The sequence below is a fragment of the Triticum aestivum genome, chromosome 6A (assembly GCF_018294505.1).
Source record: "Triticum aestivum cultivar Chinese Spring chromosome 6A, IWGSC CS RefSeq v2.1, whole genome shotgun sequence".
Taxonomy (NCBI): domain Eukaryota; kingdom Viridiplantae; phylum Streptophyta; class Magnoliopsida; order Poales; family Poaceae; genus Triticum; species Triticum aestivum.
Genome location: NC_057809.1, coordinates 347,409,961 through 347,422,398, shown reverse-complemented (window position 1 = coordinate 347,422,398; position 12,438 = coordinate 347,409,961).

Sequence of the window (12,438 nt, the reverse complement as noted above, 5' to 3'; positions counted from 1 at the left end):
GACAGTCTTTTCTTCAACTTTTATACGTGCAGCTACTTTTACTTCTATGGGAGGATTATATTTAAACCACTTCTCCTTAGGGAGATCAACATAAGTAGCAAAAGATTCATAGAAAGAAGCTACTATCTCAGAGTCAAGTCCATATTTAGTGCTAAACTTACGAAAAATATCGGTATCCATAAAAGATTTAACACAATCAAACTTAGGTGTCATACCTGACTCCTTACCTTCATTGAGGTCCCAATCTTCAAAGTTGCGTTTAATTCTATCCAATAAATTCCATCTGAATTCAATAGTCTTCATCATAAAAGAGCCAGCACAAGAAGTATCGAGCATGTTGCGATTGTTTTCAGAAAGCCGAGCATAAAAACTTTGCATAATGATTTCTCTCTGGAGCTCATGATTGGGGCATGAATATAACATTTATTTAAGCCTCCCCCAAGCTTGAGAGATGCTTTCTCCTTCGCGAGGCCAGAAATTATATATATAATTGCCATCACGATGAACAAGATGCATAGGGTAATACTTTTGATGAAATTCCAACTTCATTCTTTTATAGTCCCAAGATCTCATATCATCACATTGCCTATACCATACCAATGCGTGAACCTTCAAAGAAAAAGGGAAGACCTTCTTCTTAGCAACATCATCGGGTATACCTACAAGCTTAAATAATCCACAAACTTAATCCACATATATTAAGTGCTCATCAGGATGCTTTGTTCCATCTCCTGTAAAAGGATCAGCTAGCAGCTTTTCTATCATACCCGAAGGATACTCATAAGGAATTTCATTTTCAATAGGTTCAGTAGGTTGAGGAGCAACTCCTTGCTCTACTGGACGGGGTGAAGATACCCCGAACAAGCCCCTCAGAGAATTACTTTCCATAGTAACAAGTGATAGTAAATTTCAGCACACTATATAAATTTTTCCTTACCAAATTCCACCTACCAAAGGCGCTACACTCCCCGGCAATGGCGCCAGAAAAGAGTCTTGATGACCCACAAGTATAGGGGATGTATCATAGTCCTTTCGATAAGTAAGAGTGTCGAACCCAACGAGGAGCGGAAGGAAATGATAAGCGGTTTTCAGCAAGGTATTCTCTGCAAGTACTGAAATAAGTGGGAACAGATAGTTTTGTAATAGGATAAATTGTAACGAGCAACAAGTAACAAAAGTAAATAAAGTGCAGCAAGGTGGCCCAATCCTTTTGTAGAAAAGGACAAGCCGGAACAAACTCTTATAATAGGAAAAGTGCTCTGTCGGTGTACTAGAATAGGGGTACCCTAGTACCCCAAACTTGTGCACGGGCAGTTGCAGCACCCCGCGGCAAGGCTTGCCGGGCGAACGCCAGGATCCTCCATGGTTCCCTTGGAGCCATTCAAGAACAAAGTATTTAAGCTAAGGAGACAAGGCCCCGGCAAGAGGAGCTTGCCGGGAAGGCCAACCAAGGCGCTCCAAGGAACTTGCTGCGACGCGCCACGTGCTCCGGCAAGGCAACAAGGCCCCGGCAAGAGGAGCTTGCCGGGAAGACTAAACAAGGTACCCTGAGGCCTAGTGAGCGACGAGCTTCTAGACCCGACAAGATAACAACAGCGGCAAGGCGCTTGCCGCGGCAGGCGGCTATTCTGTGTCCACGCTCCAGCGCATCCACCAACGTGTCGCTCTGGGGGCCTCTTCGGGCGCGCGTGGCGGGAGGCTGTGCAGCCAGCGGTGCGCAGTGGCATGCGAAGCTGACAAGATCACCATCGTGGCTAACGGTGGCGCCCCTAACGGTCCTTTTCTGCACTGTTCGGGCGACTCAGACTGGCATTTAATGCCCTTGTCCCCTGCCGTCAGGGTTAGGTAGGGTGCACTGTACAAGTAACTGTACCAACTACCTCGCTTTTTACGTTTTTACCCTCCTCTGCGTTGCCACCTGTCGGTGACCCCTTTAGCGTATAAAAGGAGGCCCATGCGCAACGTAGAGGGGGTTCGGATAGTTCGCTTCGATTCATTCATAGCCCAGAAAACATCACGCTCTCTCTCTCGAGAGCAAGAACACCAGATAATACAACCAGACAAGCAGCAGTAGGAGTGTTATCTCTCCGGAGAGCTCCGAAGCTGGGTAAACTGCTCGTGTGCCTCGCCTCGATCTGCTCTTCGTGCGATCTCCGCCCCCCGCCGAACCGAAAGGGGCCTGGTCCGTCGGCCCCATAGGTGTTCGTGGATCAGTTTCCCCCGACATCTTTGGCGCGCTAGGTAGGGGGTGTCGAGATTGTGTGAACCTGATCCGGCATTCACACGAGCTAGATCTTTATTCCCTTCATCAACATGCCACCGAAGAAGAAGACTTCGGCGGCAGCCGCTCCGTCCACGTCACTTCCGCCACCGTTGGAGCAAACGGGTGGTGGAATGGACGCCGGCGGAAGAAAGGACATCGACGAGGAAGCTCATGATGCCGCCAGGTCCAAGAACAAGGCTGCACAAACCTCGGCGACTGTACATGTTCCACGCCACTCTCAGGAGGCGCAAGCCCAACAACGTCATGGCACTAGCAGTGCCATATGCATGATAGCCCAAGACCAAGCTGGTGGATCTCGGGGCGCTCAAGACCAGCATGCACGCCAGCGTGCTGACACGAGCGGGGCACGGTTGCCTGGACGGGATACTGCTCCTTCTAACATAGTTAGAAGTTCGAGCACGTCCCGCTCCTCGCGCCGTCCGCCACTACTACCCACCACTCCAGCAGAAGCTTTGGCACGAGCTCAACTTCTCTTAGATTACCCTCCGACGTCGGACAAGATAGACGAATGGAGGGCCACCATTCAGAGTCTCATCGGCTACGCCAACGGCGACACTCCACGGCGGCCGAGCGCGTCGCCGCCACGGCAGGGTTGCCGGACGCGAGCCGGTGGCGACGAAAGGGGCGGAGGTGCAACTACCATGCAATCACCGCCACGAAGGCCAAGATCGCCGACTCGCCGGATCCACCTCGACAGCGACTCCACTACATCGTTGGATCCACGAGCTCGTCGCGATCAGCGCCAAGTTCTTCATGATCGACAACAAGAAGATGCTCGAACCCGCATTGAGCGCCGAAGAGAAGTGCGACGTCAATCCGACAAGCGCGCTGGGCCCTCTATTGACATGCATGCGCCAGGGGAACCAGGCGATCTGCCGTACGCGGTAGGTTGTCCTGCGTTCACTCGTGAGCTGCGGCAAGTCCAGTGGCCCAGCACAAAGAACTTCAAGCCAGACGTACCGGAGAAGTACGACGGCAAGACGCATCCGTCGGAGTTCCTCAGCATCTACAACATTGCGGTACAGGCTGCCGGGGGACGAGATGACAAGATCCTTGCCAACTACTTCCCGCTGGTGCTCAAGCCCAACGTTAGATGCTGGCTCATGCACTTGCCGGACAACTCCATATCCTCTTGGGCTGATCTGTGCCATCAGTTTGTCGGCGCCTTCACAGGCGGACACAAGCCTCATGGCCAGGAGAGTGATCTTCATCTGCTCGCCCAGAAGGAAGGAGAGCCCCTGCGCAAGTACATTCAGAGACTCAGCAGTGTGCAGCACAACATCCCAGACGTCCACCCTGCCGCGGTGATCAGCGCGTTCCATCAGAACGTGCGGAACCACAGGATGCAGGAGGAAATGGCGATGTGCAAGATCAGGGACGTCAGCGAGTTATATGCACTGGCCGACAAGTGTGCACGTGCTAAGGAAGGGAGGAGACTCCCCGGAGAGAATACATGAGCGGGAGGATCTGACAGTGAAGATGCTGCCCCGACAAGGAAAAACCGGCGGCGGAACAACAGAAGGAGGAAAGGCAAAGAAGTGCTAGTTGTTGAGCAGTCCGGCAACGGTGGCGGCGCCAAGGAAGCCAAAGCTGGTGACTCCAGCAAGGAGGTTGCCATGGAGGTGGCGGTCGCCGACAAGCAGGACGGCACCAACAAGCAATATTGCAAGATCCACCGCACCAAGGGCCATGATCTCCAGAACTGTAAGAAAGTCGAACAGCTTGTTGAGCAACAGAAAGATGAATACGAGCGGCGCGACAAGGAGAAGGCCCAGGAAGGTACTGGGGGATCCGGCAAGAAACGTCCCGGCCGAGGAGGACGCCGTGGCAAGGCCAAGCAGCGGCAAGGAGACAGACCTCCTCACGGCCGCGACAAGGATGAAGATGACGACGACGATGAGGACATGGATGATGAGGAGACTAATGAGCAGGAGTTCCAGAAAGCCACAGAGGTCCTGTGCGTTGACGGTGGTGCTTCTCTGCATGCCTCGCACCGCCAGCTCAAGCAGTGGGTGCGGGAAGTTAATGCAGCAGAACCACCCATCGAGTCATGCAAGCCTCTGAAATGGTCCAGCACGCCTATCATCTTCGACATTGAGGACCATCCTGATCGCATAACTGCGGTCGGGTGCTTGCCGATGTTGGTTTCACCAACAATCCACAACCTCAAGGTCACTAAGATGCTAGTTGACGGCGGGGCCGGCTTGAACCTGATCTCCTCCGCGGTGCTTCACAAACTCCAGATCCCTGACAGCGAGCTCAAAGAGACCGGTACATTTCAAGGAATCAACCCGGGAAGGAGCAAGCCAAAGGGAAAGATCATGTTGCCGGTAACATTTGGTAGCAAGCTGAACTTCAGGACTGAGAGGGTCACGTTTGACGTTGCCGACTTTCCATTACCTTACAATGGAATCCTTGGCCGACCGGCACTCGCCAAGTTCATGGCAGCCTCTCACTATGCGTACAACGTACTGAAAATGCCAGGCCCGATAAGTGTCATCTCTGTCCCTGGCGACCAGAAGGATGCTCTTATCTGTGGTGACAAGATCTACCGGGAAGCAGCAGCCGCAGCAGCCGCAATAGCCGCAGCAGAACGCAGGACACTTGCCGCTGAAGCTCCCGGGGGGAAGAAGAAGACCAAGTCCGGCAAGAGCTCTGATGCCCACTCCGGCAAGCGCACCTCTTCGGAGTGCTGCGCTACCGTCGAGGACGCACCATCGAGCTCCACCGGCAAGTGTAAGAAGGCAATGGCAGCTCCACCTGAGACCAAGAAGGTGTTCGCCAAGGAGGGCGGCACTGGTGGTACCTTCACCATCAGCGCCACTCTTGACCCCAAATAGGAAAACGCGCTCGTTGCTTTCCTGCGGGTGAATGTCGACGTGTTTGCGTGGCAACCGTTTGATATCCCCGGTGTTCCCAGGAAAGTAATTGAGCACCACCTTGCCGTCTGTCCTCATGCACGGCCCGTCAAGCAGAGAGTCAGGAAGCAGGCAGTAGAGCGCCAAGAATTCATCGTAGAAGAAATCAAGAAGTTGGAAGCAGCAGGCGTTGTGAGAGGAGTACTCTATCCCACGTGGTTGGCCAATCCTGTTGTTGTGCGCAAGGCTAACGGGAAATGGAGACTTTGTATTGACTTCACTGATGTTAATAAAGCTTGTCCCAAAGACCCATTTCCCTTGCCGCGTATTGACCAGATTGTTGACTCCATAGCCGGATGTGATTTGCTTTCATTTCTTGATGCATACTCAGGATACCATCAAATCTTCATGGCAGAAGAAGATGAAGAGAAAACCGCATTTATCACCCCGTGTGGCACGTACTGCTTCGTACGGATGCCTTTCGGTTTGAAGAATGCTGGTTCAACATTCACAAGGGTAGTCCACCATGCTTTTGAGCCGCAAATGCACAGAAATGTGGAAGCTTACATGGATGACATAGTGGTCAAGAGCAAGAACAAGGCGACCCTGATTCAAGATTTAGACGAGACATTTGCAAATCTGCGCAAGATCAACCTCAAGCTTAACCCCGAGAAATGCGTGTTTGGAGTCCCTTCAGGCTAGCTTCTCGGGTTCTTCGTGTCTCAGCGGGGAATTGAAGCCAATCCCGACAAGATCAAAGCCATTGAGCAGATCGAAGCAGCAAAGCGCGTCAAGGATGTACGGAGGCTTGCCGGTTGCGTGGCTGCTCTCAGCAGGTTTATCTCTAGATCTGCTGAGCGCGCCCTGCCATTTTTCAAAATTTTGAAAAAGGCAGGTCCAATGAAATGGACTCCGGAAGCGGAGGCTGCACTGCAGGACTTGAAGAGATACCTGTCCTCCACTCCAACGCTTGTCGCACCTAAGCCGCAAGAGAAGTTGCTGCTGTATATAGCGGCAACCAATCAAGTGGTTAGTGCCGCGTTAGTGGCGGAGAGGGAGGCGGATGATGAGCCAGCAACCACGGCAGATCCATCCAGCGACAAGCAGGGGGCTTCACCGACAAGCTCTGGTCCCGACAAAGATGGATCTGCGCAGGAGTATGATAAGATGCCGAAGAGAATGGTGCAGCGCCCAGTTTACTTTGTCAGTTTACTTCTGCAGGGGGCTAGATCAAGGTACTCTGGTGTGCAGAAGTTGCTTTTCGGCCTCCTCATGGCCTTGAGAAAGCTGCGCCATTACTTCCAAGCACATGAGATCACAGTCGTCACTCGCTTTCCGCTGAAGAGGATACTGCAAAATCCAGAAGCAATGGGCAGGATTGTCGAGTGGACGCTGGAACTGTCAAGCTTTGGCCTCAAATTTGAAAGCACTTCAACTATCCAAAGCAGAGCATTGGCAGAGTTCATAGCAGAGTGGACGCCAACCCCAGATGAAGAAATTCCAGAAACGAGCATCCCTGTCAAAGAGGCAAGCAAAGAGTGGCTGATGTACTTTGATGGTGCCTTCTCGCTGCAAGGCGCCGGTGCAGGCATGCTGCTTGTCGCACCCACCGGAGAGCACCTCAAGTACGTAGTCCAGATGCACTTTCCCAAAGAGCAAGCAACCAACAATACTGCAGAGTATGAAGGATTGCTTGCCGGTCTCAGAATCACAGCAGACCTTGGGATCAAGAAGCTCATTGTCAGGGGTGACTCACAGCTTGTCGTCCGACAAGTGAACAAGAACTACCAGAGTCCGTTGATGGAAGTGTATGTTGATTAAGTGAGGAAGCTAGAAGAGCACTTTGACGGCCTACAAATGGAGCATATCCCAAGAGCTCAAAATGATATTGCTGATGGCCTGTCAAAGTGCGCCGCACTAAAGTTACCTGTGGAACCAGGGATCTTTGTGCTCAAGTTGACTCAACCATCCGTAACACCCTCAACTGGACAAAGCAAGAAGAGGAAGTTGGTTTCTGGTGAGTACTTTCCGGCAGAGCTCCCCGAAGCCGCCGCTAAGAAAGTCCCCAAGATCAACACCAAGGAGGCTGAGGGGCAGTCTGCTCCGGCAAACCTTATGGTTTGTTTCGTTGAAGCAGACGCTCCCGACAAGTTTTGCTCCGGCAAGCTTGCTGGGGAACATCAAGCTCCGGCAGGACCACAAGTCCTTGCCGTGGAAGCGGATGTTCCCGCAGCAGCAAATGCGCCTTTAGTCCTTGTTGTCGAGCCACAAGCTCCAGCATGGGCACAGCAGATTGTCCACTTCCTTCAGACAGGAGAACTTCCCGAAGAACAAGAAGAAGCGGAAAGATTAGCCCGGCAGTCAAGTATGTACTAGTTTGTCGATAGCATACTGTACAGAAGAAGACTCAACGGTGTGAAATTGAAGTGTATTCGCCGGGAAGATGGACAAAAGCTGTTGGCAGAGATACATGGAGGCATATGTGGCCACCACATTGGCGCAAGAGCACTTGCCGGCAAAGCTTTCTGGCAAGGTTTCTTTTGGCCGACAGCCCTCTAGGATGCAACTGCACAAGTAACCAAGTGTGAAGCGTGCCAGTTCCACTCCAAACAGATACACCAGCCAGCTCAAGCTCTCCAGACGATCCCTTTATCCTGGCCATTTTCGGTCTGGGGGCTCGATATCCTCGGCCCCTTCCCCCGAGCTGTCGGGGGCTTTGAGTACTTGTACGTCGCAATCGACAAGTTCACAAAGTAGCCGGAAATGCAGCCAGTGAGGAGGTGACAGCACAGTCAGCAGTCAAGTTCTTCAGGACAATTGTTTGCCATTTCGGGATCCCTAACAGGATCATCACCGACAACGGCACGCAATTCACGAGCCGCACCTTCATGCAGTACGTCCAAGACCTTGGTGCCAAGGTCTGCTTCGCTTCTGTTGCTCATCCGAGAAGCAACGGTCAAGCAGAGAGGGCAAATGCTGAAGTGCTGCGCGGGCTCAAGACCAGAACTTTCGACAGGTTGCACAGGTGCGGAAGGAACTGGATCGAGGAGCTGCCGGTGGTTCTTTGGTCGGTCAGAATGACGCCAAATCGAGCCACTGGCCAGACACCTTTCGCTCTAGTCTATGGAGCAGAGGCAGTTCTCCCCACGGAACTCGTATACGGATCACCCCGAGTGCTCGCTTATGATGAGCTTGAGCAAGAACAGCTGCAACAAGACGACGCGCTGCTCCTTGAGGAAGATCGTCTTCAGGCTGCTGTACGAGCTGCTCGATACCAGCAAGCTTTGCGCCGCTATCATAGCCGCAAAGTTAAAGCCAGAAGCTTCGAGGAAGGCGACCTTGTTCTTCGGCGCGTTCAGTCCGCCAAGAATTCCAACAAGTTGATGCCGAAGTGGGAAGGCCCTTATCGGGTGAGACGAGTCACAAGGCCTGGCGCTGTCCGCCTTGAGATCGAAGATGGCATTCCGGTGAGCAACTCCTGGAACATAGAACATCTTCGTAATTTTTTCCCACAGGGCGCGATTTGCCGGAACCCCGTTCCGGCAACCACCTTTTGTACAAGTCTTGCCGCTGTTGCATGTAATCCTTTGTACAAAGCCGGGCGCAGATCCCGTGCATAAAAAGAACCCCATGTGCTCCGCACAACTTGTCCATTTCATGCATTAGTTCCTTTCTTGCATGCAATTATCTGACACTTTGTGCAGCACCTACATCCGGTAAGCAGTAACGAGCCGAAGAGCTCCATATTATTATTTTCTCTTCTTTCTCCTTTTTTAAGGAAAAGAAGGTTCTCTCGCGCACAAGTTTGCCGGGGGGAGGAGAAGATTGTGGTATGGGCCAGGTGTCGTTCAAGCAAAGACTTGCCTTACCGGGAAGCAAATGACAGAAAAGCTAAGTTGCCAAAGTTTGAGCAATCACTTTTTAAATTTTTGAGTTATCTTCCTCGAACGACCTTGCTTTGTATGGAAAACCTGTGCGCGGAAGAACCAACTCGTGGCTAGTTGCGCCCTTACTTTGTTTCGAGTCCGCTCAACAGCTTAAGCATGCTGCATCTAGTCGCGACAAGGTTTCTTGTCGGAAGCAGCGCCGCCAGCAGGCTGCTGAAGTTCCGCACTCAGCGCTCGCGGCTCGGGCGCCTGCGCCAACAAGTTCCCTAGAAGCGTAGGGTAAAAACATACAAAGGAAGGAATCTAGTAGAGGAAATAACATAGCAATTGATAACAGAAATAAAGTTATATTACAAGATAACTTGTCGCAGCTCTAACAAATTGTTTTCATAACATGATTAGCAGCGACAAGGGAAAAGAAGAAATGGGCGGCCTAGTCTACGCATCCGCCCTCGACCCTCTTGATCTCGCTCACCTTGTCCACAATGGGTGCGACAAGGGCCTTGAGTGCATCCAGATCGGCGTCAGGCGGCAAGGACCTGAGGACGTTGGTGAAGCTGAGGCCCGGATTGCGAAAGGCTACCTTCATCAGCACCTTCTGGAGAACCCCGGCGCAGATTTTGCGCGACTCGTCGGCCAGCTGCTTTGGGATCCTCTCCCGGAGCCGCTGGAGTGCCGTCGCCACGCCCTTGAAGAACAGGCTGAGCTTGGCGCTGGGTTGAAGACTCTCGTCGGAAGGATACCCAAAGTCCTCCATCCCCAGCTGCGCCAGCTCCTCGTTGATGACTGCGGCAATGCTCACCAGACCCTCGGTCCAGTGCTCCACAGTGTCTCTGAACGAGTTCTGGGTAACTGCAATGCTCTTCAGCAGCGCCGCGTCAGCCTTGACCATCTCCGACAAGGTCTTCTCCCGCTCCTTGGCGGCCTCCAGCGTCTGCGTCAGCGTGGCCAGCTTCAGCTCCAGGTCTGCTTTGGAATCCTTGGCGGCGCTGAGCTCCTTGCCTCTCTCAGCAAGAAGACCTTGCATCTCACCGTGGGCGGCAGCATCCTTCTCACGCTCACGCTTGAGCGCGGCAAGCTCCTCGCCGCTCTTCCCAATGTTGGCCTCCAGCTGCGCCACCTTCTCCTCCAGCTCTTTCTTGGCGGCCTCTGCAATTGCCGCAGCATCCTTTGCCTCCTTGAGCGCCCCGCCAAGTGCTTGCTCGCGCTCGGCGAGCTCTTCCTCGTAGCTGTCGAGGTTGGCCTTCCGCTGCACTAGTTCGCCTTCCCGCGCAGACTGCTTCTCGGCGGCCAGCCTTTGCTCCTCCTCAGCCTCGTCCTTCTCAAGAAGAAAGGCCGTGCGCTCCTCGTCAAGTCGCTCCCGCTCCTGCGCCAGGGACCGGAGAGCTTCTTGATTTTGGCCCCGGAGTTCCTCCGCACGCTTCTCCATGTCAACTCCCGCCTTCGCGACAAGCGCTTCCCGAGAAGCTAGTTTGGCTTGCCGGGCGCGGTAGAGTGACAGCAGCTTCCGCAGCAGCTGCTCCTCCTCAGGCTCACCGCTGCTGCTGCTGGGCGCATCAACCAACGACAGTCCAGCAGAGGCGAGCACCTCCCCGTCGAAAGTTTCCCCCTCGACCGGCGCTCTGGAGCTCCACGCCCAGGGTAGCTTGATGAAGATGCCATCGCCGGCCTTCAAGTAAGCGCCGGGCTGGGCTCCTCGGAGCCCGGCTCCGCAGAAGCAGCAGAGGGATCGGCGGTCGGTGCAGCGCCTGGCGCACCTGCGGCCTCAGGGTCGTCAGTGCGATCGCCCGACCCCTCGCCGGCTTCTGCGGCGGCAGCCCTGGCGGCCTCCTCGCCGGCGGCCTCGTCAGCACCGGCCGCTTCCTCGCCGGCGCCCTCTGTCTCCATTGGCTCAGCCGCAGATGGGTCTGAAGAACGAAGAAGGGAGGAAAATCAAGGAGGCGGAAGCCATATGTATTCATGATATCACAGAAGAACTCCAAGAAGGGCGGGCAGAGCCCGCAATAGAAGAATAGCGCGAAGAACTGGTACCCGTTTGGAGCCAACTCCGAAGCAGCGGCCGGGAGTACCCTCGTGCGCGGATGCGCACGCGTCTCCGTCGCCCAAAAGAGGTAGAAGTACTCCCTCAGCTCCTGCACGCCGGTCTGGGGGTAAAGATCGCCCGCTCCTTCCGCAGTGCCGCGAGCCACTGCGCCTCGGCCGACTTCACGCCCTTTCCCTTGTCGGCTTTCGGGGCCATGGCGGAGGTGATGAGGGAGGTCGACGGCGTGGTGATGCTGGCGGCAATGGGGGGCGGAGCGCTGCTCTCTCGGCTTCGAGAAGGAGGGGGGAGCGGCGGAGGTTTGTGAAGAAGAAGTAGCAGCAACCAGCGAGGGGGAACGAACTGCCCCTGTTTCCCCTACTTATAAAGAGGGACGGGGCGGATGTTTCAGCCTTCCAAATAAACAACCACCCATGATCTCTCCCACGATGCCGCATTCAACGCGTGCCGTTATGGGAGAGCACGGTGGATACGGAGCAAGATTCGGCGTGGCCCAGCCCGCGTGAGCCCGTGCCCTGTCTTGGGCCTGGCCCAACAGCGCTCGGCACCGTGTTTGGCCTAGGCCCGTATCACGATTGGTTTTCCGGGTAATAAATTTCCAGAAAAGACCGTCGTGCTCATCAGCCCCAGGATTACTGTTAGCTGATGAGGCTCCAACTTGATACAGAAATTCCAAGAAGAATACAAAATATGTAGTACAAGGCCATTCTGGCCTGTGAGTACAACAAATGGTTTCTAGTGGTTGATGGCGGAAGCGGGTTGTGAAACATCAGTGTCTATGGGACTCCATTTCCCACGGGAACAGCTGACCAGGTTAACTCCTATCTTCGCGAGGCTGCTATCTCCATTACTTAGGTTCCGGGGCTGTCATCGCGTCGCTCCTCTTCGTGCAAGAAAATCTGGCCAAGACAATAGCCAGGGACAAGCCAGTGAGTACTTTGAATGTACTCGCAAAAATTATGAACACAGGTACAATCGAACAATGATGTGCTGAAAATATTTTATGCTCATGACGTCAGTCACAAAAGATAAATAAATCTCTGATGCGTGCAAGCAAGTTATTTATAAAATTGCAATAACATAGTAGTATTAAAATTTATGAAATAAATAACAAGCAAAGCCACAGTCGGGCGTCTTAGCGACACCACATGAAGGGCTTTAAAAGAAATGCCACAGTCGGGCGTCTGAGCGACACCACATAAAGGGCTTTAAAAGAAATGCCATAGTCGGGCGTCTGAGCGACACCACATAAAGGGCTTTAAAAGAAATGCCACAGTCGGGCGTCTGAGCGACACCACATAAAGGGCTTTAAAAGAAATGCCATAGTCGGGCGTCTGAGTGACACCACATAAAGGGCTTTAAAAGAAA